The following is a 14,357-nucleotide window of genomic DNA, read 5'->3' as shown; positions in this document are numbered from 1 at the left end:
GTCCTCAGTGTACTGGGTCTCTGCTGGGGGTAGTTGTCCTAATTCATACGCAGCCAGCTAAGTGTTAAAGCAGGCTTGCGCAAAATTCTTTCCTGGCTCTGCTGTGCGTTCCGTAAGCGAAGTCAGCCTCCAACCACAGGCCAATAAGCGGCACATTTAATTACAGCGTTCTGTTTCTGCACTACTGGTAATACAGCATGCTGAGTGGTAGGGGTAGGCCTAGAGGACGTGGACGCGGGCGAGGGCGCGGAGGCCCAAGTCAGGGTGTGGGCACAGGCCGAGCCACGGCGGTGGCCAGGGGTAGAGGCAGGGCCAGACCGAATAATCCACCAACTGTTTCGCAAAGCGCCCCCTCGCGCCATGCCACCCTGCAGAGGCCAAGGTGCTCTAAGGTGTGGCAGTTTTTCACAGAGACGCCTGACGACCGACGAACAGTGGTGTGCAACCTTTGTCGCGCCAAGATCAGCTGGGGAGCCACCACCACCAGCATGCGCAGGCATATGATGGCCAAGCACCCCACAAGGTGGGACGAAGGCCGTTCACCGCCTCCGGTTTGCACCACTGCCTCTCCCCCTGTGCCCCAACCTGCCACTGAGATCCAACCCCCCTCTGAGGACACAGGCACGAGTGCCTACCGGCCTGCACCCACACCCTCACCTCCGCTGTCCTCGGCCCCATCCAGCAATGTCTCTCAGCGCAGCGTCCAGACGTCGCTAGCGCAACTGTTTGAGTGCAAGCGCAAGTACGCCGCTACGCACCCGCACGCTCAAGCGTTAAACGTGCACATAGCCAAATTGATCAGCCTGGAGATGCTGCTGTGTAGGCTTGTGGAAACGGAGGCTTTCAAAAGTATGATGGCGGCGGCGGCCCCGTGCTACTCGGTTCCCAGTTGCCACTACTTTTCCCGATGTGCCATCCCAACCCTGCACGACCACGTCTCCCGCAACATTGTACGCGCCCTCACCAACGCGGTTACTGCCAAGGTCCACTTAACAACGGACACGTGGACAAGCACAGGCGGGCAGGGCCACTATATCTCCCTGACGGCACATTGGGTGAATTTAGTGGAGGCTGGGACACAGTCAGAGCCTGGGACCGCTTACGTCCTACCCACCCCCAGAATTGCGGGCCCCAGCTCGGTGCTGGTATCTGCGGCGATGTATGCTTCCTCCACTAAACCACCCTCCTCCTCCTCCTCCTCCAACGCAACCTCTGTCTCGCAATCAAGATGTGTCAGCAGCAGCACGTCGCCAGCAGTCGGTGTCGCGCAGCGTGGCAGCACAGCGGTGGGCAAGCGTCAGCAGGCCGTGCTGAAACTACTCAGCTTAGGAGAGAAGAGGCACATGGCCCACGAACTGCTGCAGGGTCTGACAGAGCAGACCGACCGCTGGCTTTCGCCGCTGAGCCTTCAACCGGGCATGGTCGTGTGTGACAACGGCCGTAACCTGGTGGCGGCTCTGCAGCTCGGCAGCCTCACGCACGTGCCATGCCTGGCCCATGTCTTTAATTTGGTGGTTCAGCGCTTTCTGAAAAGCTACCCACACTTGTCATACCTGCTCGGAAAGGTGCGCCGGGTCAGCGCACATTTCCGCAAGTCCAAGACGGACGCTGCCACCCTGCGGACCCTGCAACATCGGTTTAATCTGCCAGTGCACCGACTGCTGTGCGACGTGCCCACACGGTGGAACTCTACGCTCCACATGTTGGCCAGACTCTATGAGCAGCATAGAGCTATAGTGGAATACCAACTCCAACATGGGCGGCGTAGTGGGAGTCAGCCTCCTCAATTCTTTACAGAAGAGTGGGCCTGGTTGGCAGCCATCTGCCAGGTCCTTGGAAACTTTGAGGAGTCTACCCAGATGGTGAGCGGGGATGCTGCAATCATTAGTGTCACCATTCCTCTGCTATGCCTCTTGAGAAGTTCCCTGCAAAACATAAAGGCAGACGCTTTGGACTCGGAAACGGAGGCGGGGGAAGACAGTATGTCGCTGGATAGTCAGAGCACCCTCATGTCTATATCTCAGCGCGTTGAGGAGGAGGGGGAGGAGCATGAGGAGGAGGGGGAAGAGACAGCTTGGCCCACTGCTGAGGGTACCCATGCTGCTTGCCTGTCATCCTTTCAGCGTGTATGGCCTGAGGAGGATCCTGAAAGTGATCTTCCTAGTGAGGACAGCCATGTGTTGCGTACAGGTACCCTGGCACACATGGCTGACTTCATGTTAGGATGCCTTTCTCGAGACCCTCGCGTTACACGCATTCTGGCCACTACGGATTACTGGGTGTACACACTGCTCGACCCACGGTATAAGGAGAACCTTTCCACTCTCATACCCGAAGAGGAAAGGGGTTCGAGAGTGATGCTATACCACAGGATCCTGGCGGACAAACTGATGGTAACATTCCCATCCGACAGCGCTAGTGGCAGAAGGTGCAGTTCCGAGGGCCAGGTAGCAGGGGAGGCGCAGAGATCAGGCAGCATGTACAGCGCAGGCAGGGGAACATTCTCCAAGGCCTTTGCCAGCTTTATGGCTCCCCAGCAAGACTGTGTCACCGCTCCCCAGTCAAGGCTGAGTTGGCGGGAGCACTGTGAAAGGATGGTGAGGGAGTACGTAGCCGATCACACGACCGTCCTCGGTGACGCCTCTGCCCCCTACAACTACTGGGTGTCGAAGCTGGACACGTGGCCTGAACTCGCGCTGTATGCCCTGGAGGTGCTTGCTTGTCCTGCGGCTAGCGTCTTGTCAGAGAGGGTGTTTAGTGCGGCTGGGGGAATCATCACGGATAAGCGTACCCGCCTGTCAACCGACAGTGCCGACAGGCTTACACTCATCAAGATGAACAAAGCCTGGATTACCCCAGACTTCTCTTCTCCACCAGCGGACAGCAGCGATACCTAAGCAATACATAGGCTGCACCCGTGGATGGAAGCATCGTTTTCTATCACCATCACAAACGGGGACCTTTTTGCTTCATCAATCTGTGTATTCTATTCATCCTCCTCCTCCTGCTCCTCCTCCTGAAACCTCACGTAATCACGCCGAACGGGCAATTTTTCTTAGGCCCACAAGGCTCAGTCATATAATTTTTGTAAACAATTTTTATACGTTTCAATGCTCATTAAAGCGTTGAAACTTGCACCTGAACCAATTTTTATTTTAACTGGGCTGCCTCCAGGCCTAGTTACCAATTAAGCCACATTAACCAAAGCGATTAATGGGTTTCACCTGCCCTCTTGGTTGGGCATGGGCAATTTTTCTGAGGTACATTAGTACTGTTGGTACACCAATTTTTTTGGGCCCTTGCCTACAGTGTAATCCAATTAATTTTTTGCCCACCTGCATTAAAGCTGACATTACATCAGCTGTGCTGGGCACTGCAATGGGATATATTTATGTACCGCCAGTGGCTTCCTGGGACCCACCCATGCTGTCGGTCCACATGGACTTCCCATTAGGGAGATGTACGTGCCTGTGTATACTTATAAAAAACTCGAGCCTGACTGGGGCATGCAGTTTGGGCCGAAGCCCACCTGCATTTAATCTGACGTTAGCTCTGCTGTCCAGGGCACTGCAATGGGATACATTTATGTACAGCGGGTGGGTTCCAGGGAGCCACCCATGCTGTGGGTGCACACGGAATTCCCATTGCGGAGTTGTACCTGCCTGTGACTATTTATAAAAAAACGCAGTCTGACTGGGGCATGCAGACACCTTGACAGAATGAATAGTGTGTGGCACATAGGTTCCCCATTGCTATGCCCACGTGTGCAGCTCCTGATGGCGGTGGCACAGGATTATATTTCTCATTGCTTCTGTACAGCATTGTGGGCTATCGTCCTGCCCCTTTTAAAGAGGGTCGCTGCCTAGCCGTGCCAACCCTCTGCAGTGTGTGCCTGCGGTTCCTCCTCATGGCAGACGCACTTATAAATAGACATGAGTGTGGCGTGGCATGAGGGCAGCTGAAGGCTGCGCAGGGACACTTTGGTGTGTGCTGTGGACACTGGGTCGTGCGGAGGGGGCGGTTGGGCAGCATGTAACCCAGGAGAAGTGGCAGCGGAGTGTCATGCAGGCAGTGATTGTGCTTTGTTGGAGGTAGTGTGGTGCTTAGCTAAGGTATGCATTGCTAATGAGGGCTCTTCAGAAGTAAAAATTGTTGGGAGGGGGGGGGCCCACTCTTGCCGCTATTGTGGCTTAATAGTGGGACCTGGGAACTTGAGATGCAGCCCAACATGTAGCCCCTTGCTTGCCCTATCCGTTGCTGTGTTGTTCCCATCAGTTTCTTGAATTGCCCAGATTTTCACAAATGGAAACCTTAGCGAGCATCGGCGATATACAAAAATGCTCGGGTCGCCCATTGACTTCAATGGGGTTCGTTACTCGAAACGAACCCTCGAGCATCGCGAAAATTTCGTCTCGAGTAACGAGCACCCGAGCATTTTGGTGCTCGCTCATCTCTAGTGATGTATATTTTTTTACAGCAGCTAGGGATGATTTTCAGGGAAGGGCTTATATTTCAAGCCCTTCCCCGAAAATCACTGTGGGGGTTGCCTGCATCCCATTGCTTTCAATAGGGCCAGCTGCAGTAGGCTGGTCTCATTGAAAGCAGTGGGCACGGAGCTTCAGTCACACACGTTTTTAACATACGTGGAGCGCATTTTGTTTTGGCTCTTCCAGCTTCCTCCCTCTGCAGAGAGAGACACCGTATATCAGCTGGGCATGAAACCCCAGCCGATATACGATCGTCGGAATGCACCCTAAAGAAAAAAAAAGTATTTTTTTAATGAGGGCATTCAAAGACTCCTAACATGCATAAGGGCTTTTTCTTTTGCGGGATGAGTTGTATTTTCTGAATGGTTCCATTTGTTGATCCATGCAACGTTTGATCACTTTCTATTATGTTTTTTTTTTTGTAAGGAGAGATAGACAAAATTAGCTATTTTTGCCTTCTTTTTGGTACTTTGTTTCATTTAGTACACTGTGCGGGTTAAATAATATACTAACTTTTTTCTTTGGCTCGTTACAAACGCAGTGACATCACATGTGTGGTTTATTTTTTATTTTTTTTACATAGTTAACTGGGATAGGAGAGTTTTGCCCTTTTTTTACTATTTTTAAATACTTTTTTAACTTGCTATTTTTCTCCCACTAGGGGACTTGAATATCATCATATCTTCTAATACACTACTATACTTTAGTGTAGCCTCATAGGCCACCATAGATGCCAGACTGATTCTATATTCAAGCCTCCAGGTGTTATAGCAACCTATTGGAACCCCATGATCAAATTGCGGTGGTCTGATGGATGAAAGAGCAAGTCCCTTCCCTCTATCAGCCTTTTACATGAGGTGATTGCACTTACCGCGACATGTAAAGGGGTAAATTAACAGGGATCAGAAGTTTCTCTGGTCCCCGCTGTTTGAGCAGGTGTCAGGCTGTTATCCAACAGCTGAGCAGCAGCTCTCCTTGGTATAGGAGATCTGTGCCAGGCTTTTGATGCAGGCGTCGTTAAGAAGGTGCATCAGTATAAAGCCCCTTAATGGCCTCTGCCAAAAGGCGTATGGGCAGGCGTTAAGAGGTTAATATACTGTATTAAGTATCAGATGTTTATTTAAAGCTTCATTCACACAAGCGTTTTTACGTGGCTATTTTGCCACAATAATATTTCAGCCAAAAATCGCTGCCACGCAAAGCATTGGATTTCAATGCATTCATTCACATAGGTGATTTTTGGGCACGTTAAAAAAATTATCAAATTGCACACCATTAAACTGTCAAATTGCCGATCGTTCTCAGCCACCACTTTTTCTCGCAGCGTCAGAAGAAAAGTCTTGACCTATTCTTTGACGAAAATAACACTGGAGGCTCCCATAAACTCCTATTGGGGCAGAAAAAAGGAGGGGGAGGGAGTTAACCTGCGTGTGATGCCGGAAAAAGGAGACAGCTGGCTCTATTTTAGCTTTTGATGACCAATGGAATTCTATACCGCTGCATTTTTTTCACGCGATAATCTTGCCTGAATGGACAAGAAAATGTTAATTAAATTCAGGATTAAATCACGGCTATTCTTCTTTATTACAATGCTCGGCCGCGTGCTCGAAGATGCACACGCTCGTGTGAATGAAGCCTTAGGGTACTTTAACAAGCAGCGATTATCGTTCAAAAAAATAGCTTGATCATTCCAAATTGAGCGATAATGGTTCAGTGCAAACACGGCCAACGGTTAAACGAAGAGTGATAATTCTTTTGCTTATTATTCATCATGTGCAAGCATGAGAATATTATTAGGCTTAAACAGCGATTGCTCCGTCCTTCTCATTTACTCGTACGGCATTGAACTGTGCTGAATGATCCTGTTTGTTTCTAAAGATTCATCTTTGTGTTTAAACTGACCGTGTCATTTGCTTGTTTGCTCTGGCGAATGATTTCTTGCTAGGAGTAACAGCACCCTTAAGACTCCTTCACACTGACGATAAAATCGTGCGATGCAATAGCGAGTGGAAATGCAGAATTATAAAACCCATGCTTTTCAATGTTTTCACTCATGCAATGTAGCATTAAAAACAAATCGTAGCATGCCCTATCTTTCTGCGTTTTTTTTACAGCCCACGTTTCCCTATAGAGCCTTCTTTTTATCGTATCACAACGCATGAACTTGCGACTTTTGTGTGATGTGATGCGTTTTTAACATTAGAAACTCCTATTGACTTTTGCACTATTTTATGGCATGAGAAAATCGCGGGCAACAGAAAAAGCATCACTGACGCTCAAAGATCGTCAGAACACAATTGTGATTTTGCTGAAATTTGATTGCCAGTGTGAAGGCAGCATTACATTGAGTGCCAAAATGTATAAACATATTCACATGGCTGATGCGAGTTACACCCTACTGTCTTGGGAGCAACTCACATCACACAGCACACTCCTTCCATGTGATGTGTGAGACACTACACATTACAGGTCCTATTCATGTGTGAGGCTCCCACGAAAATGGGATTTGCAGCAATTTTTCAAACTCGGATAATTGTTTTAAGTGAAAGATCGCCCATGTGAATGAGCCCATTCAAATGAATAGGTTCATTTTCCATGCAAGTACTGGCCATGTCAGACAGGACAGTACTCATGCAGGTTTAGGCTTTATTCTCACGGCTGAATTTACCTAACTAACTTACATGCAGGAAAAAAACTCACTAATAGAACCCATGGTTTCCTATGGAAACAATCAGATGAAGGAACTTTACCTTTAAAAAAAAAAAAAAAATCGAACCTAAAAAGGTAGGACATCAGCAACTTAAACTCAGCAACTCAAAATCCCTGCTGTGTGAAAAGATAGGATCTGACCTATCTTTGGTACGCAAAGCTCAGAAGCCTCCATAAACTCCTATGGGAGACTAAGCGAGGCAGCCTGCAAGGGGAAAATAAGGGATTCCCCAGAAGTGCGATGCTTAGGTTGCCCTGCAGGGGAGATTCAGGGATTCCCTAGCAGCACGATGCTGGGGTTCCCCTGCAGGGGAGCATAAGGGATTCCCCAGCAGAGCAATGACAGGGTTCCTTGGCAGGGGAGATGGAGCAATTCCTCAGAGCTCATTCACACAAGGGTGGAATTCGCACAGCTACCATTATTAGCTGTGCAGAAAAAAAAATAATAATAATAATCACAGCTAGCATCGTCTGAATGGAGGATTTTCTGCAGCGCTAGTTGCGAGGGTGCACGTGTTGAGAGAGAGAGGGAGAGAGAGACCCCCCTTCATCTCTTTCTCTCCAGTGAAGGTCAGCCTCGCCATGGAGATGAAAGGGGTTACCCCAGGGCTTCCCTTCATCGCTTGGACTCTCTTCATCTCAGCGCGATGCCAGGGTCCCCCTGCAGGGGAGATGGAGGCATTCTCCTGCTGCTAGGGAAGACTATGGAGGCTTTTGCGCTTTGCACACTAAAGATAGGTCAGGTTCTATCTTTTAACGCAGCAGGAAATTTTCAGTTGCTGAATTTCAGTTGCTCCTGTCCTATCTTTTTAGGTGCAATTTTTCAGTGTGGCTAAAATTTTTCGTCTGAATGTTTCCATAGGAAACCATTGGTTCTAATATTCGTGTTTTTGTGCATATAAGTTAGGCTTCTTTCACATGAGCGCATATCGGCCGGCCATTTCACGGCCGACCGATATGCGCTGTGATCTGATGCATTGGATTCCAATGCATCAGATCACATGGGCATATTTGCGAGACGTAAAAACGCCTGGCCTGCCAATATAACACCGGGCATTTTTATGTCGAGCCCAAAACATAGTTCTGGAACTACAGTATGTTTCGGCCGGAATACGTCGGGCCGCTGCATGGGCTCCTATGGGAGCTTATGGCAACAGCTGTAGGTGGGAGGGAGTTTAGCAGCGTGGCTGCTAAACTACCTCCGTCTGTTCTCCTCCCCTTCCCCGTGCAGGCTTACCTCTCCTCCCCGCTCGGTCTCTGCAATGGGAGGGGGCGGGATGAGGGGGGAGCTAAGTGCCGATCCTCTCCGCCTCCTCCCATTGATGGCTATAGACAATGGGCGGAGCTAAGCGCCCGCCCTCTCTACACCCCTTGTCTATAGCCATCAATTTGATTTGTGCGCCTGTTCACCAGGTTTTTCGCCCCCCAAAGTAGCGTTTATATGCGCTCATGTGCAAGAAGCCTAAGATGCACAAACTCCCTTGTGTGAATGAGCTCTGAATGGGAGATGAAAGTGCCTTTAATGAGAGCAGAGAAACATTGATTGGGTTAATTATCCTATTTGCTGAATGAAAACTCTAGAGTTAATGGGGATAGTTAAATAGATCCTATGGGTGTAACCAAATCCATTGTGTCCCTGTTATACCAGGTAGTGCACTTGGTCAATTTTTTAAAAAGGATTTAATTGACATTAAAGCTTTTTTACGAATTTCCCCCAAATTAACAAGCAGAAGTCAGAGCTTTGAAGTAAGTGCAGAATTGTAGGGAACTAATCATCAAGCCTGCTGATAATGTTGAGAACATTATGGTAATGCCCTGCTCTTATACCAGTGAAGAATCCTTATTGCAACTCAATGACAGCTATATTTAGCACTCTATTTGCAGATCCCAGTCTTATCATAGGTTAGAAATAATTTTTACTGGTTTTATTTTTTTTCACTTTAATGTGACTATGCAAATAAAATCTAGAAGTATTCCAGGTTTTACACTGCACACTAGAGCATCCCAGTAGGCTGTCACTTCCTGTTTTCTGTAGCTCATTTAACAACTTTACTGTATAGACTGGAACAGATGAGAAGGGTCATCTCATAATTACAAGGCGGATGAGTTAATGACTGCTGGAGGCCTAAACAAAACATCATACTACATACACAGATAAGGATCTGCCCGAGGATGTGGTGATGGCAAAATCGATAGACGAGTTTAACCCTTTCCAATCCACTGTCTGACGTGTGAAGACATTATGATTTAAGGCTGTACAGCTCTGATCTTGGAAGACGTCTGTCGGGGTTCTCTTACTGTATATTGCCAGCCTCTCTGCTGTCGGAGCCTATCCAACGTGTCACCTCATGCAGTGCTGGCTTTAGCCAGCATATAGCGCCATTGCATAATGGCAGAAAAAGAGTAAGCCCCCAAGGAAAAGCAGGATACAAATTGGATTGGAAAGGGTTAAGAGAGGACTAGACGTCTTTTTAGAGCTCTATGGGCTGTTGATCCAGGTCTTGGAGTTAGGTCGGAACTTTCAAATGTTGATCCAGGGATTATTCTAACTGCCATTATGGAGTCGGGAAGGAATTGTTTTCCCCCACAATGGGCTAAAATTGGCTTGCCTTCCTCTGGATCAACAAGGAGGGGTGGGAACAGGCTAAACTGGATGGACATTGTCTTCTTTCAGCCTAACATACTATGTTACTATGATCTACATGCTTCTCACTTTCTGGGAAATAGGCTCACCACTTCCTGGAGAATGTGATAATCTATGACATTTCTCTGTTAATTGACTGATTCATTTCAGCTGCCATAAAGCACAGCCTGCTGTACTGTACATACATACAATGCAGGAGCAAAGCATGTGTCTCTGATATAGAAGCCAACAGGGCAGTCTTGAGAAAGAGAAATTTAATCGCTACGACATTGTTCCTCTGTTTGATTTATTTGGACATTTTTAGTTTTTTTTCATAATGACTCTCACTGATTTTATCTATGAATTATTCATCTTCCATAGTGAATCAGGTTACTTATATGACAGCTTCAGTATCATTTCATTGTCTTTTTGCTTCCCATTTTCCTTTGTGTTCTTTCCCATTATTCCCTCTCTTTATTGTTGATATGCTTTGAAAATGAATAAAAAATATGAATGTTTAAAAAAAAAATACTCCGATGGATCGTTGCCCTGTGGCCTCACTGTTTCTACTGCCTTGTAAACAAGTCACATTGGATAGAAATTGATAGACCCAGCACAGTATATGGCACTGAAGACCGTGACTGCCCCCCCATGACAATGGAGCAGGTGATTTGAGCCTCTGGGTACCTGTGAGAGGGGCAATCAGGCATCTGCTTATTTCATAACCCAGGGACTAATCAAACTAGCCTGAAATGCTCTCCTATGACATCCATAAGAAAGACTTAGCATGACATGTTCTCATAATTTTATCAACAAGAACTACAATAATAAGTATTGATACAGTTGGTGTTACAGCACACCATTGTTTATAAGGGATGTTGCACTGGGCCTTTCGGAAGGGAGACCTCGCGAGACAGTGACCTCAATATTTGAGCAAGTTGTTCTCAATCTCTCAATTTCAAGCGTAGCTTCGAGCCGTTGAAGCTCATATAATCCTCTAGAGAGTCCACAGGGCCTAAGCGATATCACTATGATCAGCACTCAGACCGTCTCTCTGGTTTTTCTGCTCCACACTGTGCGCACACGTGTACGCCACAGTGCTTTTAAAGTACATTTATCTCGTGAGAGCTCACCTCCACGCTACCTGCGCTTTACACTGATTTAAAAATATACACGTTCCGCTTTATTCTCACGTCTGTATATATGCCGCTAAAAAAATCGCAGCCATGTGAAGCATTGGGTCCAACGTGTTTATTCAGATGGATGATTTTGGGGAAGGTAAAAAAATTGCGCCAGAAAAAATAGCACATCAGCGACTGTGTTTGGTCGCGATTTTATACGCCATGTCAAAAGATAGGTCTTGCCCTATCTTTGGCTGAGATATGCAGGACGCTCCCATAGACTACAATGGAAGCGGAGAAAGAAAAGGGAGGTGAAGGGAGTTTACTCAGCGTACAACACTGGGGAAAAAAGACAGCTGGCTCTATTTAAGCATTAGTAGTCATTCCGAGGATTTCTGCGGAACTATGGATTTCCGTGCTACAACGTATTTTTTTTGATGATACACAACAGCTGGCAGTGTGAACGGCAGAAGATATGCGGCTAAAGATCGTGACTCGATCACGGCAATTCTCTATTCATGTGATTTTTACGGTGTGTATGGGTGGCCCTAAAAACTCATACGGTCGTGTGAAAGAAGCCTTAAAGTGACAGACCTCCTAAACATTAATAAAGGGCAACCCCTTACAATATCCCCTTTAAAGGACGCAGTTGACGTTCCATTTTGTGGCATGTATTTGGCAAGAGCTGCAGACATCACTACCGCAGTCATGTAAACAAAACACAATGAAGACCAGAGCGACAGTGCAGGAGCGATTTACTAGGTACATTTTTTATTAACTCTCTCCCACTGTGACATTTGTATTGAAATAGGAAAAACCCTTTATGGCATCTGCTGTAAGGCTAGTTCCACGCGGGCGATTGCGATTTTGCCGTGAGAGATTCGCGGCAAAATCGCGTCTTTGTTTCTGCAATTTTTGAGTGACAGAGATGCTTTTCTTTTAGAATAATCTCGCAATGCATCGCTGCTACCTGAGATAAAATGGTGCGAATTAATCGCCAGTGTGAAACCTCGCTTAACGTCTTGGTGCCAGATCCTCCAGGAGACCTTGGGCAGTCCATACCTCCAACGGGTCAGCGCTATTTTAGGATTAATGGTATGGCTGGTCAATTTATACAGGGGGCCTCATTTATCAAAATTGTAACACTACCACAGAATACCCCCCTGTCCGTTGCAAGTGGGCATTACTTACCCTTCTAGATCCTCCTCCGTGAATGTAGGTGGGTGACTTCAATAGAAGCGGCAAAATAGAGCATGCTGCAATTTTTCTGGATCAGTAGGTCCGCAAAACAAATCTGCATGCTTTAATCAGGCTGCGGACGCCCATGTCTCCCTATGGGCGGATTGAACTGCAGATCATCCGCATGGGTAACCCATGTGGATTCCGCAATTCAAACCCGCCCATGCATATGAGCCGTAAGACTGTCCTTATCGCCCATAGCAACCAATCAGAGCTCAGCTTTAATTTTTTTCCAGAACAGTTTAAGGCCGCCTGCACACGAGCGGGTCGGATCCGGCAGCGAGAATTCTCGCCGCGGGACCCGACCCGAGAGCCTGCAGGGACGAGCACGTACTCTCCCGCGCCTGGCGGCCCCGGCTCTTTCATGTGCCGCCTGCCGCGCAGCCGGCGCATGCGCAGACCGGAGCCGGCGGCCGGGTGAGTGCGTGCCCCGCACAAAAATAGGACATGCCGCGGTTTGTTTGCCGCGCGAGATTTCGCGCGGCCAAACCGCGGCCGTCTGCATAGGAGTGCGTATTGTAATGCACTCCTATGCAGGCTTTCAGTGGCGGAAATCCCGCGGTGGGATTTCCGCCCGTGTGCAAGCGGCCTAAGAAATAAAAAATGGACTCTAATTGGTTGCTATGGGCAACAAGGTCAGTATTAGGGATCTTTCACAGAAAATGGAATTGTTCTGCAACACCTGATGGAATTTGTCACTGTGAAAATCTACATGTCTAATGGTGCGTTCACACGAGGCGGAAATGCTGTGGAATTTCTGTGGCAGATTCCGCATACAAAACAGAGTCAAAATCTGCAGCATTGGTGCGGGTTTTGACTCAAAGTCTGCGGCGTAGCGGCAGCTGATTTCAGCATTTACAGCACTCCCCTCACGTCAAAAGGCTTTGCGCTGTTAGCGCGCCCCAACACACATTGGCCTCTAGTGAGCGCCAAGCAGCTGGTCAGCAAATAAGGGAGATGAAATAACTCCTCCACAGCGCCACCTATTGAAAGGCAGCATTCCTTCAAGCCAAAGTCAGACTTTTCATACAAGCCTTGTTACAATGATAGCGTTTCTGACCCGCAGCTGGTAAGCGGAACTGCGCTCACTAGAAGTTGCCCGGTACTAGGGTGTGTTCACACGGGATGGAAATTCTGTGGCAGATTCCACATCCCAACGCCCAATGTCCACGGGCGGATTTGAATTGCGGAATCTCTGCGGGATGATCCGCTGTAAAAGCTGCCCATAGGGAAGCATGGGGCATCCGCACTTCAATTACACACTTGTGGATTTGTTTTGCAGATGCCATGCGCGTAAAAAAAAATCGCAGCATGCTCTTATTTTACCGTGGATTCCATAGATCTCTATGGAAGCGAACATTCCGCAATGCATCCACAATGGCAGATATGTAGGCAGATACCTCTCTGGGTATCTAGCAGGGAGGGGGGGGGGGTGAGGCAGGCACAATGGGCTTGTTACTTCTCTGCACGTACATCCGCGCAGAAAAAAAATAAAATAAAATGCGTCCCCGATCGCTGGCAAACATTTAAAAATAGTTTCGGCACTGACACGCAGGTCCTCCGCTGCGGAATCCGCCCGTGCCGTGGACATGAGGCCCAAGGCTGTTTTCACACGGCCGAAGTGCACAAATCTCACAAATTATTTTTTCTTCCCCACATCGCAGGGATAAACTGGCGGCACGTTCTATCTTTGGGCGCTCCCTCGGAACGCCTCGCATTGCCCATTGCTTTTAATGCAGCCGGCACAGCCTCATACGGCGTGCGAAGTGCTTGTGCGTGCGATGCTAGGAAGCGAGATGGTTTTAACACAAGAACGCCTCGCATCCGTGGAGACATCACATGTTGGCGAGCGTGGCACGTGGCCACGTTTCACAGCCCGCTATCGCAGTCCCCGTGTGAAATTGGCCTAAATGTGGATTTTGATGCAGAATGAAAACATTTTTAATTCCGCATCACAAGTCGCACAGCAGACCTGTTTTTCTGTGTGGCTTTTTTGCAAAACTGCAAATTCCTTTGTGTTGTGGAAGAGTCCCGCCGGAGTGATAGAGAGCTGTGATTAATGGGGCTCATTATGTGCCACTACACAGCAGCATGGAGGAGTGCAGCACACACCGCCTCCCGGGTGAGGGAGGTCACTGCTGCTCACACACTGCACACAGCTCCTCCCGCCAATAGCCG

This window comes from Eleutherodactylus coqui, chromosome 2, assembly GCF_035609145.1.
Source record: "Eleutherodactylus coqui strain aEleCoq1 chromosome 2, aEleCoq1.hap1, whole genome shotgun sequence".
In the NCBI taxonomy this organism is placed as follows: Eukaryota; Metazoa; Chordata; class Amphibia; order Anura; family Eleutherodactylidae; genus Eleutherodactylus; species Eleutherodactylus coqui.
Note: the sequence above shows the minus strand (reverse complement) of the source record.